The following is a 15,365-nucleotide window of genomic DNA, read 5'->3' as shown; positions in this document are numbered from 1 at the left end:
CGCCTCATCATTTGGAATATATACTGTGCGTTTGTATCTATATACAGATGCCCCCTGATGAAGTTGATGATGAAATGCATTAGGACGTAGTCACATGGCCACCTATTCAGACTTATTAGTGGTAAGCTCAATCTGAGTATCACCACTACTGATACCATCTAGGAGCGTTGAGAGTGATATACATGTCTTGATTAGGGATGAGCTTCGAGTTTGAGTCAAACTCATGTTTGACTCAAACATTGCCTGTTCGCCTGTTCAGTGAACAGTGAACAATTTGGGCTGTTCACGGCAAATTCAAAAAGCCGGAACACCCTGTACAAGTCTATGGGAGAAATCTAAAGTGCTAATTTTAAAGGCTAATATGCAAGTTACTGTCCTAAAAAGTGTTTGGGGACCTGGGTCCTGCCCCAGGGGACATGGATCAATGCAAAAAAAGTTTTAAAAATGACCGTTTTTTGAGGAGCAGTGATTTTAATAATGATTAACGTGAAACAATAAAAGTGTAATATTCCTTTAAATTTCGTACCTGGGGGGTGTCTATAATATGCCTGTGAAGGGGCGCATGTTTCCCATGCTTAGAACTGTCCCTGCACAAAGTGTAATTTCTGCAGGAAAAAATGTCTTTTAAAATCACTTAAATCACAGCTATAATGAATTGTCGGCTCCGTAATACAGAGAACACTCAATGAGTGTTCTCTGTATTACGGGAGCGACAATTTATTCATTGATAAAAAAAAAGCGTGGGGTTCCCCTAAATTCAATTACTTCAGGTCTGGTATGGATATTAAGGGGAACCCCGCGTCAAATTAAAAAAATAAATTGACGTGGGTGTCCACCTAAAAATCCATACCAGACCCTTTATCCGAGCATGCAACCTGGCAGGCCGCAGGAAAAGAGGGGGGGACGAGAGAGCACCCCCCTCCTGAACCGTACCAGGCCACATGCCCTCAACATTGGGAGGATGCTTTGGGGGTCTGTGACCCCTCAAAGCACTGTGTCCCCATGTTGATGGGGACACGGTGCCTCATCCCCACAACCCTGGCCGGTGGTTGTGGAGGTCTGCAGGTGGGGGGCTTATCAGAATCTGGAAGCCCCCTTTAACAAGGGGACCCCCACATCCCGGCCCCCCCTGTTTGAAATGGTAAGGGGGTACAAAAGTACCTCTACCATTTCACAAAGAAAGTGTAAAAAATGGTTAAATAAGACAAACACACTTTTGAAAAATTCCTTTTTTTAAAATAAAAAAAATAAAAAAAAGATTCCAGCGGTGGCAATCCACTCTTGCTATCCAATGACAGATGATCATCTCTCCGGGGTCCAGCGATGGCTGATCTGATCCAGCGACGGGTGATTTTCAGTCCAGCGCAGTCCATCCATGCATTTGTCTTCTGTCTCCACTGAGGAGACACTGCGGGGATCCCAGCACCTGACGTTTCTTATATTAGGAGGGCGGGGCCACCCATTACCTGACCCGCCCCCTCTGACGCTAGTGAGGGAAGCCAGGGGTTCCCCAATGACGAATGGGTGACCCCGCCCCCCTCTGATGTAACGCAGGTTTCCGTTAGAGATCCCCTGATGAAGTCATGACCTGTAATGTAATGCATAGGGAAGTTACTGGATTAAGGAACAACTGGAAGTGACGCATAGAGATGTTTGTAACACCGCACATTGTTTGATCTGCCTGTTGTTTTCAGCATTGTTGTAAGTAGCCATTTTTTAAACATAAATAAACCTATTTGAGACATATTATACTATGGGATCTTCCTGTTTATTCCCCGTTTTCATTTGTCGTGGATGAACGGGCGAACTAACCAACTGGGAGCCATTATTGCAATACAGCACTCTTAAGGACATCATCCCTGGTTACCACACTCAGGAGGACTCATCATTAGAAATATCTGAGAGGCATGTCTTACCCATTTAGAGGTAAGCGCATAGAGAGCACTGAGTGGCGCACACGAAGAGTACACAGTGGATGTCACCTGAAGAGTTTGTCTGTCACATTGCTGCTCACCAGCACCTATTGCACTAATTTGCACGTTTACTGTTTATGGATGGACTTTTATGGGTATTACTACTCAATATAAATAGGACTGCATTGGTACACCTGCACACTTAAAGGCGTACACAAAGGATCATTTGATACTCAGAACTTTATGATAATCTTGCACCATTTTGCACTATTTAGTCTTCATTCAATTATTATTTAATGTTTAGCATCTGATGATGATTTGCATGATTTTGCACCATATTAACTGCTTGTTTTAATTATTTGCATAGCAGTAGCTATTTTATTCACTTTATGAATTTATGGTAATGTGCATTTTTTGAAAATAATTTATTTGCGTAGTTTGCATAGTAGCAGTTTGCACAGCAGCTAAATAATCGCATGTAAAGCAAATAATTTATTTGCGTAGTTTGCACAGTAGCATTTTGCACAGCAGCTAAATTATTGCATTCACAGCAAATGATTTATTTGCATAATTTGCACAGTAGCAGTTTGCACAGCAGCTAAATAATCGCATTCACAGCAAATGATTTGTTTGCATAATTTGCACAGTAGTATTTTGCACAGCAGCTAAATAATCTCATGCACAGTGAGCAATTTATTTATGTAGGTTGCACAGTAGCAGTTTTGCACAGCAGCTAAATAATTGCATGCACAGCAGCAATGTGCATTAGGATTCACCAATAGTATTGATATGATTATTGATTCATTGCACTTTATCTATGAAGTAGAATACATATCAAACAAGGATTCTCCATCTTTGTAGTTATATTTGGTATATAGTTTGTGCTGATCACCTTTTTTACTTATTGTTGTTCAAGTGCATGGTATACACTTTAGGTCTAGCAGCAATCTAACCGACATACCACATTCAGATATTTTTCACTTTGATGGCGCGAGGGAACCCCATTTTTCTATAGGCTATGAGATTGTTTTTTCTCATATACTGTATATTAAAGTAGCGGCCCCAAGTTGTTAAAGATTTTTTTTAGGTTTGTACTTCAATGGCTGATCTTTTTTTTAAATTAAAGTCATAATAAATAAAGACAATTCTGTGTTTTGTTGTACAGTGCCTTGCAAAAGTATTCGGCCCCCTTGAACTTTTCAACCTTTTGCCACATTTCAGGCTTCAAACATAAAGATATACAATTTAAATTTTTTGTGAAGAATCACCAACAAGTGGGACACAATTGTGAAGTGGAACGAAATCTATTGGATATTTTAAACTTTTTTAGCAAATAAAAAACTGAAAAGTGGTGCGTGCAAAATTATTCGGCTCCTTTACTTTCAGTGCAGCAAACTCCCTCCAGAAGTTCAGCGAGGATCTCTGAATGATCCAATGTTGTCCTAAATGACTGATGGTGATAAATAGAATCCACCTGTGTGTAATCAAGTCTCTGTATAAATGCACCTGCTCTGTGATAGTCTCAGGGTTCTGTTGAAAGCGCAGAGAGCATCATGAAGACCAAGGAACACACCAGGCAGGTCCGTAATACTGTTGTGGAGAAGTTTAAAGCTGGATTTGGATGGACCCTGCGCGGTCCTTCTTTTGTGGTTTCTTTTTTTCTTTTTTTTTTTTCTTTTCTGTTTTTGTTTTTGTTTAAAATGTAAACCTCAATAAAAAGAATTTTATAAAAAAAAAAAGCTGGATTTGGATACAAAAAGATTTCCCAAGCTTTAACCAGTTGCCGACCGCCGCACGCCGATGTACGTCGGTACAATGGCACGGGCAGGCATAAGGACATACATGTACGTCCCTTGCCTCCCGCGGGTCGGGGGCCCGATCGGGCCCCCGCCCGGTGCCTGCGGCGGTCGGAATTCGTACGGGAGCGATCCCGGACGAGGGGACGGCCATTCATTCATGGCCACCCCCTCGCGATCGCTCCCGACGAATAGAAATCCCCGGTGACATCACTTCCTCTCCTGTAATGTAAACACAGGAGAGGAAGTGATGTATTCTCTCCTCCGTGTCGGTATTTTTCGTTCCGACACGGAGGAGAACGGATCAGTAAGTTGCACCAACACTCACACACACAGTAGAACATGCCAGGCACACTCACACCCCCCCTTTACCCCCCGATCACCCCCCCAATTACCCCTGCCCCCCAGTCACAGTGACACCAATGTCATTTTTTTTTTTTTTTTTTGCATTGGTGTCATTTGTGACTGTAATAACTGTTAGGGCAGTTAGAGTTAGCCCCCTTTAGTTCTAATGTACCCCCCTAACCCCCCCAATAAAGGTTTAACCCCGTGATCACCCCCCGTCGCCAGTGTCACTAAGGCTGGGTTCACATTGCAGCGGTTTATGAGAACGAATGTGATTCGCACCGCACTGCAGTGCAAATCACATCCGATCTCTGTGCGATTCGAGTTCAGCCATTCGCCGCACCCGCCGCACCCGCCACACCCGCCGCACCCGCCGCAAATTCGCACGGGACCCTTTTTTTGGCCCGCAGCAGAATCGGATCGCATGGGTGTTCACACCATGTGATCCGAGTTTGCAGATCGCACTGCGATATGCGAACTGATCTGGGGGTGTCAGTAACATTTCACTGACACTCCCAGCAGTTCGCATAGGGCAGTGTGAACTGCCGCCGGGAGGCATGCGATGCGGGAACCCGCCGCGGATTCGCGGCGTTTCCGCATCGCTCCAGTGTGAACCCAGCCTAATAAGCGATCATTTTTCTGATCGCCGTATTAGTGTCACAGGTGACGCTAGTTAGGCAGGTAGGTATTTAGGTTCGCCGCAGCTTTTTATAGCGCCAGGGACCCCCATATACTACCGCATAAAGCCCCCTGATTGCCCCCTAGTTAACCCTTTCACCAGTGATCACCATATAACTGTTACAGGTGACGCTGGTTGGTTAGTTATTTTTTTATAGTTTCAGGGCACCCGCCATTTATTACCTAATAAAGGTTTAACCCCCTGATCACCCGGCGGGTGTCATTTGTGACTAATAACTGTTAGGGCAGTTAGGGTTAGCCCCCTTTAGTTATAAGGTACCCCCCTAACCCCCCCAATAAAGGTTTAACCCCGTGATCACCCCCCGTCGCCAGTGTCACTAAGGCTGGGTTCACATTGCAGCGGTTTATGAGAACGGATGTGATTCGCACCGCACTGCAGTGCAAATCACATCCGATCTCTGTGCGATTCGAGTTCAGCCATTCGCCGCACCCGCCGCACCCGCCGCAAATTCGCACGGGACCCTTTTTTTGGCCCGCAGCAGAATCGGATCGCATGGGTGTTCACACCATGCGATCCGAGTTTGCAGATCGCACTGCGATATGCGAACTGATCTGGGGGTGTCAGTAACATTTCACTGACACTCCCAGCAGTTCGCATAGGGCAGTGTGAACTGCCGCCGGGAGGCATGCGATGCGGGAACCCGCCGCGCATTCGTGGCGTTCCCGCATCGCTCCAGTGTGAACCCAGCCTAATAAGCGATCGTTTTTCTGATCGCTGTATTAGTGTCACAGGTGACGCTAGTTAGGCAGGTAGGTATTTAGGTTCGCTGCAGCTTTTTATAGCGCCAGGGACCCCCATATACTACCGCATAAAGCCCCCTGATTGCCCCCTAGTTAACCCTTTCACCAGTGATCACCATATAACTGTTACAGGTGACGCTGGTTGGTTAGTTATTTTTTTATAGTTTCAGGGCACCCGCCATTTATTACCTAGTCTCACTAGTGTACCCCTAAATTTAGGGGTGTCTACTTTCCAAAATGGGGTCATTTGGGGGGGGTTTGTGCCATCTTGGCATTTTATGGCCTTCAAAACTGTAACGCCCTTAGAAAGCCTGAAGGCGGTGCTTGGTTTTCGGGGCCCCGTACGCGGCTAGGCTCCCAAAAAGTCCCACATATGTGGTATCCCCATACTCAGGAGAAGCAGCAGAATTTATTTTGGGGTGTCATTTCACATATGCCCATGGCATGCGTGAGCAATATATCATTTAGTGACAACTTTGTGAAAAAAAAAAAAAAAAAAAAAAAGTTTGTAATTTTCCCGCAACTTGTGGCAAAATATAAAATATTCCATGGACTCAACATGCCTCTCAGCAAATAGCTTGGGGTGTCTACTTTCTAAAATGGGGTCATTTGTGGGGGTTTTGTGCCATCTTGGCATTTTATGGCCTTCAAAACTGTAATAGGTAGTGAGGAGTGAAATCAAAAAATTACGCCCTTAGAAAGCCTGAAGGCGGTGCTTGGTTTTCGGGGCCCCGTACGCGGCTAGGCTCCCAAAAAGTCCCACATATGTGGTATCCCCGTACTCAGGAGAAGCAGCAGAATTTATTTTGGGGTGTCATTTCACATATGCCCATGGCATGCATGAGCAATATATCATTTAGTGACAACTTTGTTAAAAAAAAAAAAAAAAAAAAAAAGTTTGTAATTTTCCCGCAACTTGTGGCAAAATATAAAATATTCCATGAACTCAACATGCCTCTCAGCAAATAGCTTGGGGTGTCTACTTTCTAAAATGGGGTCATTTGTGGGGGTTTTGTGCCATCTTGGCATTTTATGGCCTTCAAAACTGTAATAGGTAGTGAGAAGTGAACTCAAAAATTTACGCCCTTAGAAAGCCTGAAGGCGGTGCTTGGTTTTCGGGGCCCCGTACGCGGCTAGGCTCCCAAAAAGTCCCACATATGTGGTATCCCCATACTCAGGAGAAGCAGCAGAATTTATTTTGGGGTGTCATTTCACATACGCCCATAGCATGTGTGAGCAATATATCATTTAGTGACAACTTTGTGTAAAAAAAAAAAAAAATTTTTTTTTTTGTCATTATTCAATCGCTTGAGGCAAAAAAATAAAATATTCAATGGGCTCAACATGCCTCTTATCAATTTCCTTAGGGGGTCTACTTTCCAAAATGGGGTCATTTGGGGGGGTTTTGTACTGCCCTGCCATTTTAGCACCTCAAGAAATGAGATAGGCAGTCGTAAACTAAAAGCTGCGTAAATTCCAGAAAACGTACCTTAGTTTGTAGATGTGACAACTTTTGCGCAAACCAATAAATATACAATTATTGACTTTTTTTTTACCAAAGACATGTGGCTGAATACATTTTGGCCTAAATGTATGACTAAAATTGAGTTTATTGGATTTTTCTAATAACAAAAAGTAGAAAATATCATTTTTTTTCAAAATTTGCGGTCTTTTTACGTTTATATCGCAAAAAATAAAAATCGCAGAGGCAATCAAATACCATCAAAAGAAAGCTCTATTTGTGGGAAGAAAAGGATGCAAATTTTGTTTGGGTACAACATTGCATGACCGCGCAATTACCAGTTAAAGCAGCGCAGTGCCAAAGTGTAAAAAGACCTCTGGTCATTTACCAGCAAAATGGTCCGGTCTGAAAGTGGTTAAACATCCCAAGGAGCACTGTGCAAGCGATCATTTTGAAATGGAAGGAGTATCAGACCACTGCAAATCTACCAAGACCTGGCCGTCCCTCTAAACTTTCCGCTCAGACAAGGAGAAGACTGATCAGAGATGCAGCCAAGAGGCCCATGATCACTCTGGATGAACTGCAGAGAACTACAGCTGAGGTGGGAGAGTTTGTCCATAGGACAACAATCAGTCGTACACTGCACAAATCTGGCCTTTATGGAAGAGTGGCAAGAAGAAAGCCATTTCTCAAAGATATCCATAAAAAGTCTTGTCTTAAGTTTGCCACAAGCCACTTGGGAGACACACCAAACATGTGGAAGAAGGTGCTCTGGTCAGATGAAACCAAAATCGAACTTTTTGCCCACAATGCAAAACGATATGTTTGGCGTAAAAGCAACACAGCTCATCACCCTCAACACACCATCCCCACTGTCAAACATGGTGGTGGCAGCATCATGGTTTGGGCCTGCTTTTCTTCAGCAGGGACAGGGAAGATGGTTAAAATTGAGGGGAAGATGGATGCAGCCAAATACAGGACCATTCTGGATGAAAACCTGTTGGAGTCTGCAAAAGACCTGAAACTGGGGCGGAGATTTATCTTCCAACAAGACAATGATCCCAAACATACAGCAAAATCTACAAAGGAATGGTTGACAAATAAACGTATCCAGGTGTTAGAATGGCCAAGTCAAAGTCCAGACCTGAATCCAATCGAGAATCTGTGGAAAGAGCTGAAAACTGCTGTTCACAAACGCTCTCCATCCAACCTCACTGAGCTTGAGCTGTTTTGCAAGGAAGAATGGGCAAGAATTTCAGTCTCTCGATGCGCAAAACTGATAGAGACATACCCCAAGCGACTTGCAGCTGTAATCGCAGCAAAAGGTGGCTCTACAAAGTATTAACGCAAGGGGGCCGAATAATTTTGCACGCCTCACTTTTCATTTTTTCATTTTTTTTTTATTAGTTAAAAAAGTTTCAAAAACCCAATAGATTTCGTTCCACTTCACAATTGTGTCCCACTTGTTGGTGATTCTTCACAAAAAAGAAAAATTTTATATCTTTATGTTTGAAGCCTGAAATGTGGCAAAATGTTGAAAAGTTCAAGGGGGCCGAATACTTTCGCAAGGCACTGTATATCTGTATGTGGCAGCTAATGTTCAAACCCAGATTTGAAGTGAAGATACTGCAGAACTCCATCATTTGAATACCTGACCAATTACTTTCTCTTCAATATGTCATTATTTACGGGTTTTACATATTTTTTCCCATGCTGATCTGATCAAAATAATGCAGTAATTGTCATATTATGATGAACTTTACTCAAACAGAGATATAAGAAGAATACTTTACTTCTTTTTGCCTTTAGAACAAAGTACACAATGACTTCAAGGATGAATATTCCAAACACCGTGCCAATCACAAGTCCAGCAATTTCCCCGCCGCTAAGTCCACTTCCAGAGGTCTGACATGGCGCTGTAGTGGTGGGACAAAATAGGACAGATAGAGGGAAATAACAAGAGAAAAAGGTGAATTGGTGTTGTAACAAAACAATTGCCACGGAACAAAAATAAAAAAGAAATAATAATAAAAATAAAAGTGTATCTAAATCCAAATGATTAAACCAAATATGTGATAGACATGCTCCTGTAACATCAAAAAGTTAATTTTATTTCTGTTTCGTGATTTCAGTTAAATCAGTCAATTTGTTGACATAGGTTGAGTAATGTTACCTCAGTGCATCTAAAGGGGTATATTTACAGTATCAATGAGTCGCCGGGCATTTTGCCCACTGAAGAAGTAATAGATATTCTCCCAAGCAGTGGCAGCCTGTAATGCAGGGCACATGGGCACCGCCCCCCCTAATCTACATGTCGGGCCCCGGACGCATATATTCCAATGTTTTTTTGTTTTTTTTAAAGCACGTGATTAGAGCCAGAGGCTCTAATAGGCTTCAAAAAAGGCTGTGACAATAGTCAATTATTATATTGTGTTTATTTGACAACGTGTAATAAAATGTATATAGATTTTTATTCTGACTTTGTTCTCATTTGGCATATTTAAAGTTCCACTACTCTATTTTTTCAAAAATACCATAATATTCACTATTTTCTTCCTGATTCTCCACCCAGCCAATCAGGAAATGGGTCCTGAGACCCATCACCTGATTGGCTGAGAGGAGAACCAATCCTATTGGCCGTTGAGGAGGAGGGATTGAGATGCAGGGGGAAGCACCAGATGAAGGAGATGCCACCTGGCGGAAGTGCTGCCCGTGACCTAGATGGGGTGAGTGTGGGGCTGATTACAAACCAGGGGGGGTTTCCTGTGACCAGACTGACTTACTGAATAACCAAATGGAGGGGTGGTTTTGATACCACCAGCCGCCACTGCTCCCAAGTCAGAGCTGGTGGGATTTTTCCACCATTCCACAGTCCCACTCACCATATTAGCAGTAGGATAAATGTGCACCAGGTAATGCAGCTGCTGGTAAACAGAAACCTTGGGGTTGATTTACTAAAACTGAAGAGTGAAAAATCTGGTAAAGCTCTGCATAGAAACCAACCAGCTTCCAGATTATTTTTTCAAAGCTTAAAGGATAAGTTCACCTTTCGTAACATGTTACATCCATATTCAGGGTACAACATGTTACAAATGGACCGGCCCCTGCAGCCCCTGAATCCCAGATCTAATAGCTAGCGAGGGTCTTCCATTCACAATGTCTGTAAGTGGAAAACTACAAGTTCTGGCAGCCTTTGCAGCTATCAACTTGTAAAGCCCCGTACACACTATCAGATTGTCTGCTGAGTTTTTCCTTCAGATTTACCAAAACCATATAATATGAGGTCAAACCTTAGGAGTTTCAATGTGTATGCAATCTGGCAGGCCCTTCTACTACATGGTTTTGGTAAATCTGAAGGAAAAACTCAGCAGACAATCTGATAGTGTGTATGGGGCTTAATTCTCAAAGAATTACCATGGCGCTGTCACGGCAAAGATATTTCTTCTTTTTTTTTTACACATTATGATTGCTTACACCAGTGAATTTCATTGGTACAAGCAACCATTTTTACTAAATCAAACGGGTTCATTCAGTGCCTTTTGTTGTGATTGGTTGTGATTGGTCAAAGCTAATCACATGGTACAGATGGGCTGTGATTGGCCCTTTTCTGAACCATGTGATCACTATTACCAATCACAGCTAACAACACAATTGCATACAATGGATGGCATGAAAGGAAGCCATCCATTGTTTACAATTGTCATGTGATCTGCTGTGATTGGTCACAGCGATCACATGGTACTGGCAGCAGGCCTGTACAGTGATCAGTTATCTGCTGTGTCTGGTGGAGGTACTTTATTCTAACCTGTAAACCTATCACTATTGAACAGTACCATATTTGTCAGGAAATGCTTGGGAACTTACCAATATCCTTATTTATATATAAAGAATAGGGATGAGCTTGGTGTTCGATTCGAACATATGTTTGACTCGAACATCGGCTGTTCGCACGTTCGGCGAATATCGAACGTTATGGGCCGTTCATGCCAAATTCGTGTGGCACTCATGGCCCATCGCAGTGCATTGCTGGCTTATGATTGGCCAATCACAGCGCCAGGCAGCGAAGAGAGCCATACTTGGCCACAGGCAGGATGCCTGTGGCCAATTATAGCTCAGGGGGTTTAATACACACCCCACACTATATAAGGCCGCCAGCGCGGCGGCCTAGTGTAGTGTGTTCCGGCGTGCAGGGAAAGAGCTAGATAGGCAGGGACAGTGTGTTCTTTTCTCAGGCATCTGCAGGTGTTAACGTGGTTGTTGTGTGCCTCCAGTACAGTATACACCTGTATCTACCCTTTATTGCTGGTGTTCTATAATACAAGCATCTGCAGGAGTTAGTGGGTGTTGTGTGCCTCCAGCACAGCACAGTATACATCTGTATCTATCCTTTATTGCTGGTGTTCTCTAATACAGGCATCTACAGGAGTTAGTGGGTGTTGTGTGCATCCAGCACAGTAAACACCTGTATCTACCCTTTATTGCTGGTGTTCTATAATACAAGCATCTGCAGGAGTTAGTGGGTGTTGTGTGCCTCCAGCACAGCACAGTCTACATCTGTATCTATCCTTTATTGCTGGTGTTCTCTAATACAGGCATCTACAGGAGTTAGTGGGTGTTGTGTGCATCCAGCACAGTATACACCTGTATCTACCCTTTATTGCTCGTGTTCTCTAATACAGGCATCTGCAGGAGTTAGTGGGTGTTGTGTGACTCCAGCACAGCACAGTATACATCTGTATCTATCCTTTATTGCTGGTGTTCTCTAATACAGGCATCTGCAGGAGTTAGTAGGTGTTGTGTGCCTACAGCACAGAACATTATACACCTCTATCTACCCTTTATTGCTGTTCTCCAATAGAGCCATCTGCAGGAGTTAGTGGGTGTTGCGTGCCTCCAGCACAGCACAATATACACCTGTATCTACCCTTTATTGCTGGTGTTCTCTAATACAGCCATCTGCAGGAGTTAGCGGGTGTTGTGTGCCTCCAGCGCAGTATACACCTGTGTCTACCCTTTATTGCTGTTCTCTAATAGAGCCATCTGCAGGAGTTAGTGGGTGTTGTGTGCCTCCAGCACAGCACAGTATACACCTGTATCTACCCTTTTTTGCTGGTGTTCTCTAATACAGGCATCTGCAGGAGTTAGTAGGTGTTGTGTGCCTACAGCACAGAACAGTATACACCTCTATCTACCCTATATTACTGTTCTCCAATAGAGCCATCTGCAGGAGTTAGCGGGTGTTGTGTGCCTCCAGCACAGCACAATATACACCTGTATCTACCCTTTATTGCTGTTCTCCAATAGAGCCATCTGCAGGAGTTAGTGGGTGTTGCGTGCCTCCAGCACAGCACAATATACACCTGTATCTACCCTTTATTGCTGGTGTTCTCTTATATAGCCATCTGCAGGAGTTAGTGGGTGTTGTATGCCTCCAGCACAGCACAATATACACCTGTATCTACCCTTTATTGCTGTTCTCCAATAGAGCCATCTGCAGGAGTTAGCGGGTGTTGTGTGCCTCCAGCGCAGTATACACCTGTGTCTACCCTTTATTGCTGTTCTCTAATAGAGCCATCTGCAGGAGTTAGTGGATGTTGTGTGCCTCCAGCACAGCACAGTATACACCTGTATCTACCCTTTAATGCTGGTGTTCTCTAATACAGGCATCTGCAGTAGTTAGTGGGTGTTGTGTGCCTCCAGCACAGCACAGTATACATCTGTATCTATCCTTTATTGCTGGTGTTCCCTAATACAGGCATCTGCAGGATTTAGTGAGTGTTGTGTGCCTACAGCACAGCACAGAATACACCTGTATCTACCCTTTATTGCTGGTGTTCTCTAATACAGGCATCTGCAGGAGTTAGTGGGTGTCGTGTGCCTCCAGCACAGTATACACCTGTATCTACCCTTTATTGCTGGTGTTCTATAATACAGGCATCTGCAGGAGTTTGTGGGTGTTGTGTGCCTCCAGCACAATATACACTACCCAATTGCTGGTTTTCCCATCTCCCTGCAGGCCATTACTATGTCTGGAAGGCCAACAAGGAGAGGCAGACAGTCACAAGCCAATAAAAGAGGGAAAGCAGGCTCTGTGTCTAGAGACAACAGTGCTGGTCGTGGATGCGGTGCATCATCATCAGCACGTGGCAATGGGACACACTTGTCCTTATTTTTGGCAGCTGGACATGTTGAGCCGCATAATGCTGAAGACTTGGTAGAGTGGATGACCAAGCCATCCTCATCCTCCTCATACTCTCTCACCCAGGCTCAGGGTACTAGCAAAGCAGCTGCCAAAGCGTCCTCTTCCCTCGTCTCAATGTCATCAGTTGCTCCTTCCCTAGACCCACCATGTCCTCCTGAGGAGTCCCCCGTACTGTTTGAGCACAGTGTTGGGTACATGCTTCAGGAGGATTCCCAGTGTTTTGAAGGCTCTGATGATGATACCCAGCTAGAGGAAGGCACAGAGAGAGGGGACACTCAAGAAGGGCAGCAATCTGGCAGTCATGTTCCACCAGCTGCAGCATACTGCCAGGTTTGCTCCAGTGATGAAGAAGGAGGGGATGATGAGGTCACTGACTCCACGTGGGTGCCTGATAGGAGAGAGGAGGAGGAGGAGACACATCTCCAATGAGGCAGGGTGCCCTCCGGGGGCCAGCTTAGGGGGAGCACACGGATTGAATCACACCGCAGAGCTCCGCCTGTGCAGGGCGCTGCCTCTGCGCATTATTCCAAAAGTTCTTTGGTGTGGGCCTTTTTTGAGACCAGTGCATCAGATCGCACCGCTGCTATTTGCAACATATGTCTCAAGCGTATCTCACGTGGCCAAAACATCAGCCGCCTGGGTACCACATGCTTGACCAGACAAATTTTGACCTGCCATGCAGCTCGTTGACAAGCGTACCTTACAGACCCACACCAAAGAACAAAGCGGACCTCTACTTGCTCCTCATCAGCTGGGATCTCCAACCCCACTAGACCTTCAGTCCTCTCTGAAACCTGCACTGAGAGGAATGAAGGTGTAGAATTAGGTGTGTCACAGCCAAGTACTTGCAGGCACTCTTCTAGCAGTACACCGACATCCGATTTTAGCAGGCAAATTTCCCTGCCCCAGCTGCTGGACCGTCAAAAGAAGTTCACTCCCAGCCATCCACATGCCCAGCGGTTGAATGCTACATTGGCTAAATTGCCAGCATTTCAACTGCTGCCTTTTCAGTTGGTAGACTTGGCCCCCTTCCGTGAATTTGTGCAATGTGCGGTTTCTCAGTGGCAGGTTCCTAAATGCCACTTTTTCTCACGGAAGGCTCACTACAGGCATGTGGAAGGCAATGTCCATGGCTCGCTGGACAGGGCAGTCAGCGGTAAGGTGCATATTACCGCTGACTCATGGCCCAGCAGGCATGGACAGGGACGTTATCTATCATTCAAGACCCATTGGGTCACTCTTCTGGCAGCTGGGAAGCATGCAGGACAAGGTGCAGTAGTGTTGGAGGTAGTTCCCCCACCACGCCTACAAAATGCTACTACTGGTTGTGACAAACCTCTCTCCTCCACCCCCTCCTCTTCTTCCTCCTCCATGGCCTCTTCCAGTGCTCTGTCCTTGGAACCAGCGGTGCTCCGTAGGCGTTCAAGGGGCTACGCAAGTACGCAGGCAAAAAGATGCCATGCCGTGCTTGCGCTGGTTTGTTTGGGGGACCGGAGCCACACTGGGGCAGATATTTTGTCAGCTCTGCAAGGGCAGGCCGAGAAATGGTTGACGCCACACCAGCTTAAGCCCGGAATGATGGTTTGCGACAATGGCACCAACCTCCTCTCCGTCCTCCGACAGGGACAACTGACCCATGTGCTCTGTGTGGCTCACATCCTTAACCTAGTGGTGCAGCGGTTCTTGGGCAGGTACCCAGGCTTACAGGATGTCCTGAGGCAGGCCAGGAGAGTGTGTGTGCATTTCCGCCGATCATTTAATGCCAGTGCTCGGCTGGCTGAGCTCCAAAAGGAGTTGAACCTGCCCAAGAATCTCCTTATATGTGACATGCCCACCAGGTGGAACTCAACGTTGGCCATGCTGCAGTGGCTGCACATGCAGCAGGGGGCCATCAATGAGTACCTGTGCGACTACAGAACCAGGACAGGGTCAGGGGAGCTCATCTTTTTTCACCACGCCAGTGGGGCATGATCAGGGATGCATGCACTGCCCTGTCACCATTTGAGGAGGCCACGAAGATGGTGAGCAGTGACAGTGCAAGCATCAGTGACACTGTACCTCTTGTCCACCTGTTGGAGCATGCGCTGCGTGGATTAATGGACAGGGCACTTTAGGCAGAACAGAGGCAGGAACAGGAGGACTTCCTTGCCTTTCAAGGCCCCCTTTATCCAGACAGTGCTCCTGCTGTCCCACACATCACACAGGAA

General features: G+C 45.3%; 1 protein-coding gene and 1 long non-coding RNA gene across 2 annotated transcripts in view; both read right to left on the bottom strand.

Moving 5' to 3' along the window:
• The window catches only part of LOC143933171 (uncharacterized), a 52,304-nt gene extending 43,437 nt beyond the window's left edge, over window positions 1-8,867 (bottom strand). The window contains exon 1 of the long non-coding RNA XR_013263022.1: window positions 8,750-8,867. This is a non-coding gene — a long non-coding RNA (uncharacterized LOC143933171). The remainder of the gene's footprint in view (window positions 1-8,749) is intronic.
• The window catches only part of LOC143933779 (cell adhesion molecule CEACAM1-like), a 538,186-nt gene that overhangs the window by 476,527 nt on the left and 46,294 nt on the right, over window positions 1-15,365 (bottom strand). The gene's annotated exons all lie outside the window — the stretch shown is intronic.

This window comes from Lithobates pipiens, unplaced genomic scaffold, assembly GCF_037356315.1.
Source record: "Lithobates pipiens isolate NorthernLeopardFrog02 unplaced genomic scaffold, aLitPip1_a1.2 Scaffold_27, whole genome shotgun sequence".
NCBI classification, from domain to species: domain Eukaryota; kingdom Metazoa; phylum Chordata; class Amphibia; order Anura; family Ranidae; genus Lithobates; species Lithobates pipiens.
Note: the sequence above shows the minus strand (reverse complement) of the source record. Positions and strands in the feature narration are given on the sequence as shown.